This window comes from Coturnix japonica, chromosome Z (genome assembly GCF_054131305.1).
Source record: "Coturnix japonica strain WE chromosome Z, WE-NBRP24, whole genome shotgun sequence".
NCBI lineage: Eukaryota > Metazoa > Chordata > Aves > Galliformes > Phasianidae > Coturnix > Coturnix japonica.
This window is the reverse complement of record NC_140702.1, coordinates 32066821-32086793: the sequence shown is the minus strand read 5'-3', so window position 1 is coordinate 32086793 and position 19973 is coordinate 32066821. Positions and strand designations below refer to the sequence as shown.

Genomic DNA, 19973 nt, shown 5'->3' with positions numbered 1-19973 from the left:
TGGACACAAAGACACAAGCACTCAGAAAGTACCAATAAAAAGGGTAATGCTCTGTTTTGGGACAGCTACAGAAAACTGCTTTCAAGAAACTAAAATGAAGAGATCACCATCATAAAAGACAAATGTGAAAAGCTGCTTTGCTGGACATGTTCCTGCTTGAAGGGCAAACTGGTCCTCTGTGATAGCAGTGGTGACAGAGACTGAATAGGGTCGATGGGAAGAATAACCTTTCTGCCACTGTTTCAAATTCCAAAGATCATTTCCAATATCCAGCACCCAGATTCATAGAAATACAGGACTCTCTATGTAAGCAAATTTCACAGAACATTTGGGAACCATGGAAAGGCTGCCTGGGTCAGATCTAAGAAAGGGGTTGGCCACTGCCTGCTTTCATCACTAACACGGGTTCATCTTAGCAAAGATCCTAGGGATGATGCACGTTATTCTTCTAGACTGTCCCGAGATCTTACATGTTGTGTAGGTACTGCATCTTACCAGTCCTCCTTCAAAGGGTTAGCTCCAAGCAGGCAGTGTGTGGACAGGAAGAAAAAGGGCAGTCAGAAGAATGTTTTTTTTTACAAAACCAAAGCGGCAGAGGGCTTGATCTTTACCAGCAAGCAAAGCTGAGAAGAACAGCACATCATCTCATGCAGACCCAAACCCATCTCATGAATTACTCTGTAATTATAAAGCAGTGTTCATGGCTGAAATTCTGCTGGAGAATAAGAAAACACTAATTAGCAGAGCTTAAAGATTGTTTTGCATTCCCACTGTACTCCTCAGAAACGTTCTCATTTGAGGAGCTCCAATGACATTGTAGCTACTTTAGCACTGCCTGAGTCTCCAGCTATCCATTTCCACCTCCCAAGTTTCCTGCTATATCTGACATTTGCTGGGCAGCCATCAGAAACCTCTCTGTCAGCCAGTTCATTTCCTTAGGTAATACAAATCCATCAGTGACCCATTCATAATGCTAGACAGAATTCATAGTTTTATTTGCCCACTGACTCACTCGCAGTGTGGCAGCCAGCATCTTTGCCGCAGGTAGAGGAATATACACTCCTCCAGTATTTGACAGATCTATGACTAGTGATTACTAGCCTTCCACCCTTCTCCCTGCCATCTTTCTTAGTTTTCCACCTGTGCTAGTAAAGATCCTCTGTTTAGGATGGTAGCAGCAAGATGCTGGTCCCATCACTGAATTTGCTGAAAAGTTATACCACTGAAAAAAAGAAGTAAGATGCAGTTAACATCTATATGCTGTCCAGAATGCTTTGCCCTCTAAACCGTGTATATACTCTACTGGATTACATGTTGGGATGCGGTATACGCACACTGGAATGCAATAACCTGGTTCCAAATGAGAACTTTGCTTCTTTTACTTCCTCTTCAACCTCCACCTCCCTCCCATGTGATCCTTCTGGGAAACAAATTTTTGCAGGTCATGTAATATATATAGCTAGAATATTAAGTACAAAGTATCTTAAATAAGGATATCCATGGATATCAGTGTCTAGAAGGAACTAAATGGAATAACTACAATTTATTTCAAGGGGAAAAAGCATTATTCTGAGCGATCCCTGTAGTCTGGTTCACAATATCTATGAATTGACCAAGGTTCATGCAGTCTGTGCAGCCAGATGTTATTTGGTTCAAACAGGCATTAGAAAATATTGCTGGAAAAAGTTATTATTCCCTGTCTACAAAAGATGCATACTTTGTTACACACTTTGTTAAAGAGGTAATAATTAAAAACAATCTCTCACAAAACTAAGAAAAAAGTATCCTCTGTTAGTCCTATTTTTCATCTTACCAATAATAAACAGTCCTTTGAACTAGCTATTCTGGGCATGTTCAAATTAAGAAGAAAACTCATATTAAAGCTAAGTTGCATTGAAAGCAGTAAGATGTTGAATCTTCTAATGAAATTTTTCTATTCTAGTCTGTTCTCTTTTTCTTTAAATAAGTTGTTTCATGCTCAACAACAAAAATTTTTATTTTTTCTTTATCCCAAGAAAAGCCCAAACAGGAAATGGACCATAAAGAATAATTAATTAAGACTTTGTAATATGGCCCACAGCAAAGGGGAGCTGAAATTATGGCCAACTGCATCCTTCAAAAGCTACAACCCTTGTAAGTATGTAGACATTGCAGAACTTTTGTGTTCTCTTCTATAAGTCCAATACACATCTTGTTTCTTTCTACTGTTGTAAATGCTTTACCTTCAGGAATTTAAAGCTGGCAAAATCTCAGGTATTTTAAACTAGTAAGGTAACAAATTCTTATTTTATAATTTTATATATATATATATAGCCTCCCATAATAGTACCATCTTTGTGGAGAAGGTGGGACCACTCTGGTTTAACCCAAAGGATGCAGGGTGAAAGCAGGTGAAGGAGATATGAATTTCCAAAACTTTATCTTCGAGTATACATACAAATTCCAGATGACATGAAAACAATCTTACTTGTTACAAGGAAAGTTCAGTTCAAGTCTAGTTTATGAACATAAAAAGTATCTCATTGAAAAGAAACTAAAGTGAGACCGTGAGCACCCTGTTCTTATATTTTCCTGTCACTTACTCTTTTCACTTAATGCAGTGAATTAAAACAATAGCTTCTCATAATTTACAAATAGATCATTAATGATTTTAGCTACTTCAGGCCACCACCAACTTGAAACTTGCCACCATGTTTTTTTTTGGTTTTTTTTGTTTTTTTAATGTATCAGAAGATAGTATCCCTAAAAAGAGAAGTGTAGAACAATCCAATTCAGAGAAAGGCTCAAGATCATTTAGATTCCATAACTTGTGAAAATCTGTGTAACTTGTAATCTGAATTCAAATTATTATTTTTTGTAAGACTAAGGATGTGGAAAACTTTGCACAGGACCTTAGGGAGCAATGTCTAAGACAAGGTAAGGTATGTAAGAGATTTTTGGCTTCCCTGGTTTAAGAAAAGTGAATGCTGGTTCAACTTTAAGGAAGAAAGACTTTTTGGACAGCTCTCATGAATGCATAATCAAAGATGAAAAAATACCCTGACAAACAAACAAACAAACAAACAAGCCAGCAACAACAACAACAAAAACAAACAAACAAACAAACAAACAAACAAAAGTAGAACCCAAGATTTCACCAGGATGTAGGTTTTGCACAGAAGTACTAGCAACAAAGAGAACTGTGAAGAGGAGTATTAGACTAACAGCCAAGAAATGGCCTTCTCAGGTCTTCTTAGTTCTGTCCTCACAAAATCTTCCTTATTTCCATGCAAATTCAGACACACCACTGAAAATACGTGGGATAGTTGTTGTACAGAACAGGTAGTCTGCTTTTGGCTGCAGTTAGAAGGCCATTCACCTGCTGCTCCAGAGAAGGATTCTGCACAGCAGTTCTCTCATTGATATATTATGGCAAATAATGCCTCTGAGAACACACGGACTTAAGAGTTAATTAAAAATGTGTTTTTTTCTGTCAAAACAAATGCACATATATATGAACAGTGTCATTTATTCTATATGCAAAATGGAAAAGGTAGTCAAAATACATTTTAAGTTAACAAAACTGGCAAAAATATGATACAGGAATACCTAAAAGAATCCAGAAGATCCAAGCTGTATGATGGTATATTAGCACCCAGCAAAATTTTCAAACTAATCAAATATTAACAGAGCAATAAGACCCAATGCACACAAACTATATGACATTAAAATAGAATGACTATTTTGAGACTTAATTTATGTTAGCCAACATCCTTTAATAATGTGGGGAAGAAAAAAAAGAAAGTGATGTGTTATGTAGTCCATTCCAGGTTTTTTTTTTTTCTTTTCTTTCTTTCTTTTTTTTTTTTTTAATTTAAAACTCATTTAAATAAAAGTCACTTATACGCATATATTTGTTTCTTGCAGCAAGCATTCGCTCAAGCGTGGGCTCTTGTTTGCAAGAATGTATGCAGAGTGAAAGTTTTGCATTCATTTAAGATTTCATTGACAAAAGAGCCCATGCCAGAAGTACAGTCATCCCTGCAGAACTTTCATTTTTCCTTCTTCTGTTTTTGGAACATCAAAGTGACAGAAGACAATATAATACATATTATGTTTCCATATCATGAACGAGTCGTATAAATCAGTAGAAAACACCTGCCTTCAAAGATACTGAAGACTGAAGTAGTTCTGTGGTTTTCAAGCAGTTGCAAATTACTGGATATTCTCTGAAGACTCTCAATTTGTAAGGAAAAAAAAGGCTGAATTAAATTATTGAGTAGCAGTACTGGTACCCATACTGTGATCCACACAGTTGCTATGTATTTATTTGTATCGTTCAGTTTCAGACCTCACTGTGGTAGGCTCTACCTCTGTCAAGAGCAGAACGACTAAGTCTTCACAGTGAAGAGCCTTCCATTTAGAATGGTGAAACACAGAGAGGTGAAGTGGCCTGACTCCTAGTTGCACAGTTGATCTGAAAGAAAGTGGGTTCACAGATTCCAGCTTGTCCCTCCTACACCATGCTACCTTTCTGTGCCAGTAGTTTTGAAATTGCAGTGCCAGCTTTCCACAATAACTACAAATACTACATTCTCCAGAGTTTCGGAAATCAAAAATTTTGGTAGCAGAGGTAAATCACAAACCACACACACAGATACAAAGGATATATCTGACTCCCTTTGTTAATCATCTTTGTATTTACTTTTAATCTCTGGGTTGCAATTTCCAGCTCTTTGCACAGAATTTGGATACTTTTGCTGAAGTATTTAGGCCAATTCAGCAGAATGCCAAAGAAGGCAGAGGTTAGGGATGGTGATTGCAGTCTAACCCTTATATTACTTGAGATTTGAAATTACTTATATTAAAAAGGGAGAGAGGAGACTGAAAAAAAGGGAGCAGTTCAACACGTGAACTTTAAGGAGTGTAAGAAAGGAGATGGATTTCCAAGGTCTGACAACTGAAAAAAGTCCAATTCTTGTAGCATGACTTTATCCAAACCATCCAAATCCATCTGCTCTCTTCCTAGACTCTTCTAAATATTGGGTAAAATACTCATAAATTCTTCTGTTCTGGCATATGCCAAGAGGGAAAGTATAACAAAAAGAAACAATCTAGTAGAAGTCAACAGAGGGGATATTCTTTATAGCACCTTTACAAAAATACCCTGAGAGATACACACTAGGTCTTTCTCAATGTCTTCTGTGAGCAGGAGATAATCATGACCAAAGAAGAGGAAGTATGACTTAATGAGGCCTCTCTTTTGCACATGCTAGTTGGAGCCACAGAACTTATGCTCACTTCCACCGCTCCACCCTGGCTAATAAAATTTATGAGAACAACCAAGTCAATTAGTTTTCACATGCTGACAGTTGTATCTACCCTTCATTGTTAGGATATCACCACAAAAGAAAAAAAAAAAAAAAATGCAGATTTTTTTAGGTTTTAGGAGACTCAAGTTATTCAAAAACTTGAGTCTACAGCATCTCCATCATTGTATATTCCATTAATATGTTTTTCCTGAAAAACTTCAGTAAAATAAATATCCTATTTTGTCAGTCTGGATATCTAAGCTTTCACACATTTCCCAAAAATGGCAATTATCCTGTCTATGGCATGTATACAACCTACCAACAACTCCTGTTCCTGTTTATCAATTGCCTAAATTCTGCAAAAAGAGCTTAAAGATGCAGAACATTCCCTGTAGTAGTCCAAGATACTGCTGGCATTCCTACTGAAAGAAGCATACTGAGCATACCTCCTCCTACTTCTGCAGAGCATAAACAGACTAAGCTCTGCAAAAAGCCAACTGTCATGGACAGCTGTGACTTACTTAGCCTGGGCAGTGATAGATAGTGTTAACATCTCTTCTTTGTTTTCTTTTTTCTCCTGTAGTTGTCAACCAAGACATACAAACATGCTTGCTGCAGCTGGAAAAAGCCTAACTCAAAATCCAGTGTGATTCTTGGCTTGGGGGCATCTGAGAAACGGATTTTTCTAGAACCTGCACCTGCCCTATCCCTGCAGTCAAAAAAGTAGGTATCCAAGCTTTAGGCAGTATACAGGCATGTGGACTTAGCTCAGCTGGTATCTTTACACCTCTTCTGCAATGTCAGTTCATAGAAATACGGAATGGTTTGGGTTGGAAAGGATCTTTAAGATCATCCAGTTCCAACCCCCCTGCCATAGATACAGATACTTCCCACTAGACCAGGTTGCTTGAAGCCCCATTCAGCCTTTCCTCCTTCCAGGGAGAGGGCATCCACAACCCCACGTGGCAACCTATTCCAGTTCTCACCACCCTCAGACTAAAGAATATCTTCCTAATATGTAGTCTAAATCTACCGTCTTCCAGTTTAAAGCCACTTCCCCTTGTCCTGTCACTATACATACCCTTATAGAAGTTCCTCCCCAGCTTTCCTGTACCCTTCAGGTACTGGAAGGCCACCGTAAGGTCCCCCTGAAAGCTTCTCGAGGCTGAACAGCCCCAGATCTCTCAGCCTGTCCTCACAGGAGAGGTGTTCCATCCCTTTGATCATCAGCTCTGAAGTAGCAGGAGTTCTGCACGTCTCATCAAGCACTTCAGGTTTTTTGGAAAGATGCTAGTTATCTGCCACTGCTGTTTCCACTGCCTAGTGGTGGTGACATACAACTTTAGGGTAGCCCTGAAGTTAGAGGAGTTGGTCTTTGATTTCTTCTGAATAAGTTTGATGTGCAGATCCTTCAACACACAGGATGAAACAAAAGACACTGCCTTCACATCTTAAGAAAGGAATGTATTTTCAAAAGAATACTGGTTTGCTCTAAACCATTACTCTGTGAGGCAAAGAAAATAAGATAAAGAGAGCTGGGAGGGAGCTGCAACAAACATCAGCAGGAATGACCAAAAGTCATCTGGTTTTACTCTCTCAAACCCGCTTGTGAAAAGGAGCCTCCCATGTGCTCTACTATCTGGTATCTGAGACTGCAGAAGTCTGACATTTCTTCCTCTTTCTTTTTGAGGAACAGGACTCATTTTTTGGTTCTCATTGTCCGTTGCTCTGAACTCAGTAACTGATACAACTGTGGTCGGTCAAGATACTGCGTATGTGTATGTGTTTGCTATGTCTGGATCCTGAGGAAGGCAGCCTGGTATTTTATTTTTATACTTTGGCTCCTGTTCTGCAGTGCCACATATAATGGCTTCACTCCTGAAGGTTGGATACTCTTGTGATATCAGTTTTCAAAGAAAAACAAAGCCATGCAAGCCAATACCACCAAGAGAAAATGAGCAGAGTTCTTCCTAAAGATTTTCTTACCCTCTTTTAAAAAATAAAAAATAAAAAAATTATGGAAAGATTAAGTCATTATTCCAATTTCCCACTCCCGTATTCTTATGACCTACAGAATATTATGCAAGTCCCAGTTCCTGCTGGGCTTTCAGAGATTTTACCAGTTTTTTATTTCTAGAAATTTGCTGGAGTTCTGCCAGTACTCCCCAGCTGAGAACCAGATCTTTATGTGGATCAGTACTTACTGCTGCTTTTTATTATGAAGTAGAGGTCAAAACTGGAATAAGCTTCCCCTTACCTGAAAGCAGAGCATGCAATGGATCTTCAAGATCTCAGAAGCTGAAGGAGGCAGAACTAGACTTGCTAATCACAGGATTGGTGCTACAGTTCACCCTTCTACAAGAGCTTGCCCTTCAGATATGTTCCAAAGCTGACAGACTAACTTGTATCATATACCTCTAGCCACCTGCAGTACAAGATCATTTTGGCAGTGAAGCTTCACTGTCAAAAAAAAAAAAAAAAAAAAAAAGTGGTTTCCTTTTCAGCTGAGCACACAGGGTCTATATCTGTAGGCTTCATTAGTAGAAGAAAGGAAATGTTCAGGTTAGAGAAGACTCCTTTGCAGCCATGACTAGAAATAAAGATTTGACAAAGATTATGGGAGAGAAATGGAGTGGGAACAGTTAAAGAGGTCACCTTCTGTATTAACTTCTTTTGCATTTTGTGATGGAAGACAGCTGTTACTTTCATCAAAATAATCACCCATTCCCAAACAAAGTAATGCAGAAAGAGCTGCTCAGACCCCTTTCCCTTTCTTCATTCCTGAGCTCCTTTGTCCTGCCATTGTCTTCTATCTCCTCCAATTAGACTGCTGCAATACAATGAATCTGGAAAGCATTCTTCCAAAATGAAAACTACAAATTAAGGACTGAAAATATTTGTCAATTAGGGAATCAGAACTCCTTCATCCTCCTGTAGTAGCTCATTTATAAAGGTTAATAAGAAGAGCATTTACAGGGGGGCCTTTTGAGTAATGACCTTCAAAGCGAAGTTGATGTACCATTTTTTCCCCCCAAATAATGACTTGTTTGTGTATCAGTTACCAGGAAACTAAGAAGAAATAATGACAGCGCTCACTGTTGAAACCTTTTGATTAGCACAGAATGCGAAAGAGTTAATCTTTAAGTTTCTGAGGTGCATCATCTTTAATGGTCATCTATGACTTTGAGAGTTGTCTAACAAATGTCTGAAAGGTATTGTGGATTACTTACTGCAAATCATAGAATCACCAAGGTTGGAAAAGACCTAAAAGATCATCCAGTCCAACCGTTCACCTGTTACCAATAGCTCCCAAATTATTATTAATTATTATTACAAAATTATTATTTATATTATTATGTTACAAATTATTATTAATACAAAAAACTGGTTATTATGAAATCATAATATAATTGTGGTATATTTTTAACACAGTTTAGTTGCTCTAGGGAATGGAAATTTTGTGGTTTTTTTTAATGCCACAACCACCTCTGTGGTAACTACAGGGCCAAAGTATCTAGTTTGTGTCTGTAAAACCAGGACTAAAATTCTGGGTGACCAAAGTACGGGTTGTTGTGTCCAGAGGAAACTAGAGGTCTTCTGGTGTGGGGGATTTACTGTCCCTTGGAAACCACAATGTGCGAGTCTGTAGCAGCTCTGTCAAGGACTACAAAAACCCTGCTTTGTTTCTTCTTTTCCCCTATCAAGACAACAGGAAAATTTGCAAGGCAGCTTCCCCCAGCCTTGTGCACAGATTCCACTTTGAGAACTAAGCACAAATCATCCATTCATACTTTTAAGCCTAAAACAGGGAACAGGAGGAAAAACTGTGAGAGAGGTAACCAACCATTAGTTTGCACTACAGACCTGCAGTCTGCTTTATTATTCACTTAACTTGGTTATTTGCTTGTCTGCTATGCTGGGTGAAAAAGATTCTCATTGAGTGTTCCAGAAAAACTCAAAACACTTTTGAGACAAACTACATAGCAAAGTTTCAGAATTTTCATCAGCTGTTCTTTAAGACAACTTTCTACTGCCATGGCATGAGATAAGGGCAGTCGTCTTGCTCAGAGTTCACCTTGTACAACTAGACAGTTGTTCCTATCCAACTCAGTGGTAACAGTCTAAAGCTTGTCTCTCAGCACAGCATCTGGAGAGACTACAGGCTTGATGCCTTAGGACTTTCTACTGAGTCCATTAGTTATTCCAATAGCACCTAATCTTTTTCCACTATTAAATTAGAAATAAAGAACTATTTATATAGCAAACATTTTCTAGTCTTAGATTCCAGCCTCTGCATCTTGTTACAGTTTGGTACAGAGTCCAGATTCCTATAATAACGGGCATAGCCTGGCAAATTAGCTGCTTCTAGCCCTGTAAATGTCACTTTTGAAAACCTCTGAAAGGGGAGAATGGACTATCTGAAAGTTCTTGCAAAGAACAATTTTCCAGACTTCAGATCATTGCTATCCTCAGCATTTCCACCCTTACTTTTAAAGACATGCCAATTTCAGGAGTGAGTTTAGTATTCCAAGAGTAGTACTCACACAGAGCAGCAGCAGGATGACAGCGTATCCTATGTATGTATCTGAGTGGTCTGGTTAACTGTTCTAACCATTTTGAATATCTCTTACTTTTCAGCTCTCCAAAGGCACAATGCTGATTTTATCTGCTTGATCTATTAAAGCAAGGTCAGTATTCACTATATTCATGAAAAGCCTCCCAAATTTATTTTAAATACACTAGAAAGCCAGTGGTCAATGAGACCTATGATTCCTTCATGCTATCTGCATGGGGTTTTCTTATCCCAGTGTCTCCTTCTTCTAGAGATGCAAAAACAGATACTTCTGTCTAGATGGCCATGAGGAAATTGGTCAGTTCTCAATCCCTTTTTCTTGATGGGACACAAAATATATTAGACTGAGAATGCAATGATTGTCCAAATACATGTTCTGATTATTTTCTCTCTTCAGCTTGACTTCCATGTGAACATTTGTGAACAGTCCCCCAAAAATTCCTGTTTTCTTTTAAGAATAATAAATACATTCCAAAAATCACAATTTGTCAATGGGAACTAAAGAGATTTGCCTTCCTTAAAGTGATAGATGACACATGGTTCTTGCTATTGCGCAGTTCAAAGTCCCATACAATTCAATCCTTCATCTCTAGTCTGTCATCTAAGTCATAATGTAGATTATATTTTGCAAAAACATTATCATAATTATGACTAGGATAGTGTTGTTACATTCTAGAAATCACTGATGGTCCAACTGTCTTGTATCCTAAAGAATTCAGTTGTTAAGAAAACAGTAAAAAGGAGGTCTGGAAGAGGTAAGAAGGTAAGAAAGTCTTTTGCAGCCTTCATCGATAAGACAGTTTTTTTGTCTATGCTTAGCACCAAGCTGACACTGTTCAGAAAGTGCTTGCTTTCAGACCCATTTGGGAGATTGCACCTTGATTTATTTGTTGAGATTTGTGCTCACCTAGGAAATTTTTGTCTTGTCCTCACACCCAGGTATTATTTGAAACTTCATTTAACTCTTTTCCAACATACTACGTGCATTCTTGGTCACCATGCCCAACATCACTTTAGTTTAGATCTGGTGTAGCATACAAGCTCAGCCGCAGAGCAACCAGTATCATCACTTCCTCTCTTCAGCAGAAACTCCTCTAGGTTAAAGAAGCTGGAAACCCATACTGAATGATATATTGGGTCAAATCCATGGCTCATCCACTGGTACTGCATTTAAGTCCTTCCTTAAAACAAGAGAGAACTTTAAAAATTGCATTTGGATTCCATACAAGGTGATCCTTGTGGCCGAGATATCACAGACAGATTCTGTTATTGTACATACAAGTCTCAGGTCCATTAATTTAAAGGTAAGAAAATTAGCATGCTTGCTGAAAAAAAACAATGCTATTGGCACCTGAGTAAAGAAAAACATAGTTTTAAAGAAAACTGCCTACATACAAAATCTCCAAATAACCAGAAACATAACTGCTAGTCCCAGTGACCAAACAAAAAAGGTAACACACACAGATCTAATCGTAACACTGATGTAATTCCTACACTCCTCCCTTGAAAGGATTCATTTCTCAGCTGAAATCCCCCTCGACACTGGAAGTCAAATATTATAGCTCTGGAACACGATGTAACCCTCAGTTCTACTCGGCTAATCAAAAATCTCTGTTCTGCTCCCTCTCTTCTTGCTTTTCCTTGGCCTCATTATGCCTTTAAAATGGGAGCTTGGTACTAAAATCCGACTTGGGCTAATTTGGCTATGACAGTTTGACAGCTGGAGCAAGAGAAGCAGAAGGATTCTTCCAAGCATAAGATGATTCTGACTGTCCCATTAATTTGATCAGCCAAGCTCTCCCTATATAAAAATTCCATCAGGAACACAACTGAGGTACTCCAGAACACATAGATGAGTTGTTCATGGAAAGAAAGAGAAGGAAAAGAGAAAAAGGGGAAGGGGGATGACAGAAAACTCTGAATTCCTTCATATACAGAAAATATCTTTTATCACTCTTTACTAGCAGGTCAGGATTAGTCTTTTACTAGTAGTCTTTTACTGAGCTTCTCTCATGTTAGGTTTGTTCCCATTTTTGGAGCCTGATATATTTCCTCAGCTTCCTAATAATGATTTTCTAAGCAGGCTACCAAAGAGAAAGTACTTTTTCAATACCAGTAGTCCATTGCCACACTTTTCTATTACAAGCTTGTCATCCTGCCAATGCAGAGAACTTCCAGAACTCCCGCTTGCTCTCTTCCCACAGAACACAAAGCAGCATATTCCTTCAGAAGCTCTATTCAACCTCCCTTTCTTTCCTACCAGCCCACATCTTTGAGACAATGGATAAGAGAAGACCTCCCTCCATTCATTTGCTCAGCCTGCTGAAGCATCAGATCTGTCTGATCTTGCAGAAGCATTATCCTTTGTTCTGGTCAGGTTGCATAAATAGCTGTGCTTGTGTCAGTCCCCAGAGCAGATATTTTTTTCATGACCAGTATGATTACATCTCACACAACATATTGTGTCCATCTAAAAATGTTGTGGTTTGTTTTTGTCTAGATCCAGTAAGTTCTACAGAAATACTGCTCAGCCTTGTACAGTATTCAAGGGAAATTATACAACATTGTTACACCATGTATCCTAATCAAATAAGCCAAAATGTTCCTATCCTTAAAAATGACATAGAAGATGATTATGTATCCCAAGACAACTCACTACTTCTCTGCAGGTTTGATGCTTCCCATGTTGATAAGCATGATACAACAGCTGCTTACAAGTTCTGACACCTTAATTCTCCCTACACTGACGGCCACAGCAACCCCCACTACTGTCATGACATACCTTTGCTTGAAATTCACACCTGAACTGCTTGCAAGCCATCTGCGACTGAAGAGACACAGGTTAGCCACTGCCAGGTTATATGAATATATACTCAGAGTGGTACATCTGGAAAGCAGTTCAGATTCGCAGACTGACAAAGAATAATAAGTCACCACATCTATTCATACAGACATGAACTCTCAAAAGATTACAAAGTGCAGCTTTAATTTTCCCTTCCCCCTCTTTCACCATTAGGTACACTGCATATGAAATTGTTACCACACACCCTTTCTTTTTTTGTCCTAGGAGGTAAAATCAGAAGGTTTTGCTTGATGATTTTTCAGGATGTCAAGTCTGTCAGGTTGCAGGCTCAACTTTTGTCTAGTGCGACTATGGATGCTATATGGTGTCTGATACACCAGGTAAAAACTTGAATCTCTGTTTTTGCCTCTTAGCTAGGATTTAAGCAGCAAAATAAATAAATTTTAAAAATGTTTTCCCATGGTTAGCAATAAAGGGGGGGGGGGGGGGGGGGGGGAGGAGGGGAAGCAGTCCTCCTGCCTTTAACTAAATCTCATCTACTCTTTTCTCACAACTATAATATCACTCCAAGTGCTTCACTGCCTTCACTTCCCAACTTCAGTCTCAAACATACTCATTACTGATACAAGCCTTTACAAACCTAAAAAAATACCTAAACATGTTTGATGCACTTGCAATCAGTATCAGTACTGTTCCATCATCATCAATGCAACTGCCATTTTAGTAACTACAGCAAATACTACCACCAAAATCCAACAGCACTTTATGATTTCTGTTTCATAAAGGCTTTGACTTTCCTTTTATTATCCCAGTCTTACTTTAGCACATATTTGATATTAGAATGCGTTCCAGGAAGCATATGGCAATAGAACTAGGTCAACCATTAACCAAATAACAGGAAGCTACTCTGCAGAGCACACCCTTCAAAGCTTGCCTAATGAGCTAGCTCTTCAGAACGTGTCCTTCAGTAAGGTTGCAACTAGCAGTTTCACAGGATTTCTTTTAAGTCACAAGGTCATCCAAGTTAGGCAGTTCCTGAACATGACAGATTTAGAATGGCCATCTCAAAGTATAAAGGCAGCTATCTAAGTCAGATGTTCAGAGATGAAGAACACTCCATAATCACTGGACATCAGTTCAAGTGCTTTCTTCATCTTAGAGTGAGCAGAACCCATCTCATCATTAATCCATTCCCATAATGTCAAGAAAGAACACAGGAATTTGCCTTTGTAGGGTTTATGGGGTGGAATATCATCATTAAGACAAAGAATGGTAACATCTCTCTGCCTCTTCCATGTTTTCTTAGCTGAAGAGAGCAAGTCTCTTCCCATACGAGTCAAATATAAAATATATCAGTTTTGCAAAAAAGGACTATTACTAATGCCTGCAAGTCAACATCTAAGTTCTTCATGTTGTGTTTTTTCCTTGTTCTTGTTGAGATACAGTATTTAACGCTATCTATCAAATCAGGGAGAAAAAAAATTACCATAATTGTACCTTCATTTGTTCTATCTCAGTCTTACCAGTTTTTTTTCTAGACTAATTTCTACATCTTTGAAGAGTCAAAGAGGCAAAGGTCTGAGATATAAGCTGCTAGGCCTCTGAGAAGCATGAGATATCAACAACATGGCTAACCTCAATATGCAGGTTAGATGAAGTTCTGACTTACATTATTCAATTAACAAAGCAGAAGAGATGGTCTGATGAAATTATTTCTAAAAAAATAAAACACAAAAAATGCCAGCACACTACTTGAAAAGATTTTTGATTAGAACAGTCAGTGATACCCACTGAACAAGACTTGCTATAAGTCCACACCCACATATCACAAAGTACTATCAACTCTTTAAACTCAAAATCAGTTACCATCAAGCTGCATGACTGCAGTCAAATGTTGACACTGAACCTCCGAGGGAATTAATACCAGTCTTCTGATATCCTTGGAAATAATAAATTTATGTGGTTGACTTATGTCTTTCTCCGTAGTCTTTGAGTTTTTTTTTTAAAAATAAGAGATTCTGAAGGCAGTCAAAGCCCAGAAAAACCTCCTCACCTCTGCCCCATTTTCATTGGCACTTGTAGGTATGTTTCTCCACCGCTTATAACAGGAAAACATTTTGCATACATCTGTAAGTCCACTGTTTCTCCAGAAGCTTTTGTCCATCTTTTTTACACCAAAAACAAACAAACAAACAAATAAAAACAAAAGGAAACCACAGAAACAAACAAAGAAACAAAAAAACCACAGCCAAGTCAAACAAATGTTCTCCTACAAGTTAAAACTTCTGTCACATGATATTTATGAGAGAGGAACTAAAATCCATCTTTCTGGTGCTGAAGCTTGCTAGAATCAGATGATAATTCCATTTCCTAGTCATTAGACACAGGAAATGATGAGGCATCCATGATGACAGAGAAAGCAGGCAGTGTGTGTGATCATATGTCCCTGCAGATTGCTTTGTATCTTCGGCGACAGCTCCTTGCTGAAACAGGCTAACTCAATGGAAGACTGCCAAGCATGCTGTGGTGAGATTATCATCTTAGTAGTTATTTATAATAAACTATCTTCAGCAAGTAGCACCTTTTGGGGTATGAAAAAGTCAAGGACACTGTATTTTCTTTACACTATAGAGATGTTCTAGTTTTAGTGAGAAAAGGTGTAGACAAAATTTAGCAGAATTGTTCGTCTATGCAAAAACACTTCTAATGAACATTCTCCAGCATGCTTTAGAAATTGTTCAGCATCACCGGAGAAGACAAATAGTTTCCAGCTTCCATAAAATGAAACCTGTACAAGAAATTATATGAACAATATGACTATATCTTTTAAGAATCTTATTATTCTTACTGCATCCTTAATATTTCTGATGCTTAAGCAGCTGCTACAACATAGAGTTACCTACGCAATCAAGAAAAAAATCTGCCTAAGAAATGATGTTCAACTTTCACATAATTCTTCAGTTTCATTTCCTTGCAAGAACACTATGGAGAAGCATAAGACCTCTGTAGCTTCAACCAAAAAATCTGCTCAATGGGGCCAATGGAGCAAGGAATACTGCTCAAGGATGAAGTTACTGTATAACAGAACAGTCTTCACGCACAAGACTTGTTTTATATGCATCCCCTCCTCCCATCACCAAATTGCAACTGGGAAAACATACCTGTGGGCTGACTACTCCCAGACTCCCACTCCAGTTCTTAGGAACATATGAAGAAAGTCATACCTTTGCAGGGCTACCACAGAACAGCATGTAAGACAAGGATTCATTCAAGGGGAGCTGTAATATTATTCTTTGAAAATTCTGCTGAACAGGCAATAGAAATCATGAGAGCTCTGATTACAAAGTATAGCTCTCTCATGCCTGTCAAGAAGCAAGCTCTAGTCTTCTGGAGCTTGCCAGGTTACAGGAAGATGACTCCAAACATTTGAGTAGGGGGACACAAAAACATCAAAAACAACCACCACCAAAAACAAATAAGGAAAAAAGCCACAGTATACCAGTCTATGATTGAGCTGACCAAAACCAAATCACTAAATTTTTAAGATTCAAAAGTCCATAGAATGCCTGGCAAACATATTTAGAAGTTATTTTCCTGGACAGTAACTTAACTGTTTGGCACTTAAAAATGGCATCATAGTATCATAGTCTCGTGCGGGTTGGAAGGTACCTTAGAGATCATCAAGTCCAACCCCCGGGATTCAAGCCTCTGTGCTGCAGAGCGGCACTTCTACCACTTGCGCCACAGGGGGATTCGAACCTGGGCCCTGGTGTTGCAAAGCGGCATTCCTACCACTGCGCCACTGGGGCACACAAGTAATTTGTCACAGTAATTTGTCACTAGTTTTAACCAAACTGGAAAAAGAAATTCTAAAAAGATATTCCTGCTAAAAAAGAGAGCAGAAACAGTTACAATAGATTTCTATAGTTTCTTGATATAGCAGTTTCAAAGACTATACGTCATCAATTGCAGTATTTCATACCTTTGTGCATTTCTCAGCTGCAGTATGGTGTTCTTAAATAGTTACAGCTTTTGAACAAACTGTTTCTGCACTAGAGCCAAAAGGATCTACAATGAAACTTCATCTGAAGCTTGGGACTTTCACATGACTGAACTCTTCTTTTTCTCCAGATCTGCTTAGCCCTTCAGCTCCCCCCAGCCCCTTTTGAAGTCCATCAGACATGCTTTTGGAGAGCACTTCACTTGTTTAAAACAAACAAACAAACAACAAACAGCTTCAAAAAGAGAACAAAATGAAACCCTGCTGGGCTGGAGTTTTCAGATGACAAAGTAGAAGATAATCATTTAGCACCAAGTATGAAAACAGCATAAAAGGACAAGATGCAGAGGGAAAAAATCTATTTAGGTTTCCTGCACTGGCATGAAATGGCTGCTTTCCTTCTTACTGCCAGCTCCCATGCTTCATGTTGACATTACACATCCTGTACTGTAGTTCCACCCCCATGCTGATGCTTGCCCAACAGAATTATCTCCTGCGTCACAGCAGTGGTAACAGAACTGCTGGCTCGGCAGATCTGAAAGCACCATTTCAATGCTTAATACATGCAGCAACTGGACACATTACTAGATATTCTAGGTTGGTTTGTGGCACTCTCAGCACTGTATTACTTGGCTGAACCTTCTGCTAACCAGATGGTCTGTTCCTCCCTTGGGACCAAACCATTAAACTTTATTTTATTAATTTCTACCAAAATGCAGGAACAGTTTATTGCACTTGTGTCTGGTTTATCTCCAGCAGGGTTGCTAAGATGAAAATGACCTAAAAATAACTGGAAGCGCTGCTTCAAACCAACAGAGAAGAAGATCTTTTGGAGTAAATATTTAAATGAACTGCCAGATAAAGTACCATGGTAGTATGAACCACATAGATAGCAACTTGCATTATATACACATATGCAAATGTACCCACTCATGTCATAGTAAAAGGGTCTAGGTTACATTTTCCCTGATCCAAAGCACCTCTGTCTTGAACAAGCAATTACCATATTAGTGTTTATTAAAAGGATTCCCTTAATGGCAAAAATATGTGAAAGGTCATGGCTTCCAAAAACACCAGAGTTAGTGATGAGGATCCAAAATGCTTGAGGATCATCTAGAGGCAGCACAGCAACACAGCTCTTCTCAGTAAAGCACCCCCAACTTTATATGTAATCATTCTTCAGGGATGTGCCAGCATCAGCTGAATTCAAATTTAAGTTTTTATGACAAAATTTCTCCCCCTGTTAGTATATTAAAAAGTGAGAATGAAAGAAGAGGAGCACATAAATGAAAGTTAAAGAATTACCTACTGAATTAGCTCTCATTAATGCTTGCAAATCAGCTACAACCATGCCTTCACAAACAATAAATGAACATCTTGTCTATGTAGGTGGTAGTTGTTGAAAGCTGAGGGCATCTTCTGTGCAAGATGTGATTTCAAAATGCTTTCCTCAGAAATCCAAAAGAATTAGTCTATGTGGCAGAAGATTGAATCTTCAGATGTTTATTCATAGGAGTAACCACAGCAAAATTCAGAATCAGATCACAGGCACAATTCAAATGACTGGTCTATCGCAGGAAAAGGGCTTTAGCCCTCATCTTCTGTTATCTGCCAAATGTACTGCAATAACTAGAGAATGCAGTGGTAGATGGAGTCTGACCTATTAATAAAGCTTTTGTTAACGTTCCCAATAATGGTAACGAAGCTTTATTAAATAAATAAAATGCACATGCCTGTACACAAAACAAAATTCCAGGAATGTAAGGAGAATCTTGTAGAACCTGCAATTTTACTGACTTCCAAAGAAAATAGGAAGCCAATTCACATAAAACCTAACTATAATAAGTCATTACAATTGGTTCTCCAAGGCTACCACTACAGTGCAGTTCTTCCAAAGCAAGGCTGGAATCATTGCCCATATTACTGTGAGCAGGCATTTGTCAGAGGCAGTCTTCTCAACACAAATCTCCAGTCTCTGCAGGGCTAGGATCTCAAATACATTTAAATAGGGTAGCACTGCTACTATAGAACTTCCTACATTTCACTACTTTCTGATGCGGTAAGAGATGACAAACCATCTTTAGTGCCACCACATGAGCAACTAAACAGTATTTTGGTTATTGGATACTGAAATTCTTACTTTGACATGGATAACTCTTCGATCTGGATGTCAACAAATCAGCAAGCACTGCCTCCAGCTTATAAGCAGGCTGCTCATTTCACCTGTAAAGAGGATTAGATGTCTTCAGTATATCAAGGAAACAAGTATAAGAATAGACTATGCAGCATTTTAGCTCCATCTATCTTTGAAATTTCCCCAAAGAGCAGGATTTCTTTAATATCCCATTTAAGTTACTACCTCATCATCATATGACTGCTCTCCACTGCCATGACATACAAAACTTCAGTGTATGGTAACAGTCCCCCCAGAAAGTCATTCCACAACCTGAAACATCATCTACCCTTCAAACACACTAAAAATAGATTGCTCACCCCCTTGAGGTCTCAGCAGCCCATCTGATATTACAGTACAGTATTAACAAACCTATGTAGACATAAATTCTTAAAATAAATATCTTCAGAGATAAGGACATAACACCAGTAAGCAAATTATGTTCTTGTGCACTACTGAAGTAACATGGGTGAACCTGTGGAAGCACTGAAGAATCATGGAGGGCAACAAGCATTTCATGCTCATTTTGCAAGAGAACACCACATGCAACCTTTGGTCAACCTGCCTGTCATCCTGCCAAGCAACTTCTGACTCAAGGCTTTTGGTCTCAAAGACATTTTCTGAATGTGACTTAAGCATTTGGTTTTTTTGTTGTTGTTGTTTGTTTGTTTGTTTGTTTTTATCTGGTTCCTTCAGGAGCATAACACACAGAAGTTCCTCCACCACAGAAAGAGAGCAGTGTATTTGTGGAGTGGATGTTGGAATGGAAAATTCATTGTAGTATGTTATCACCTTTGTAATCTGATCATTTAAATATAATTCAGGTTTACTCATTTGTTCACAGAGCTGGGAGACCCAAATGTATTGACTCATTTTTTTTCAGCAGCTCCAGTGAGTAACACAGTTATGCCCTTGGAGCCAAGGATTTCATACAGTCTTACACGGGTGTGGATAACATGGCAGGAGAAACCTGCATGCTCTTGAGAAACAACTGCTTCTCCTCAGCCTAACAGTGGAAATACACCATTGGCCAGCACCGCCGAAGAGTTACAAATATGAATCCTGCAATCCCAAAGCAGAGAGCCATCATATATGCTGATTCACACATTGGCCTTCAGTCATATTTACTCTTG

General features: G+C 38.6%; 1 protein-coding gene across 27 annotated transcripts in view; it reads right to left on the bottom strand.

Annotated features, from left to right (window-relative positions):
- ZNF462 (zinc finger protein 462) overlaps positions 1–19973 on the bottom strand; it is a 92290-nt gene that overhangs the window by 59992 nt on the left and 12325 nt on the right. For 5 of the 27 annotated variants that reach the window (XM_085528667.1, XM_085528680.1, XM_085528671.1 and 2 more), the window contains one exon: positions 18808–18890. The exons of the other annotated variants lie outside the window; for them this stretch is intronic. The gene's annotated coding sequence lies outside the window, so the exon portion shown is untranslated. The remainder of the gene's footprint in view (positions 1–18807; positions 18891–19973) is intronic. 27 annotated transcript variants of the gene reach the window in all.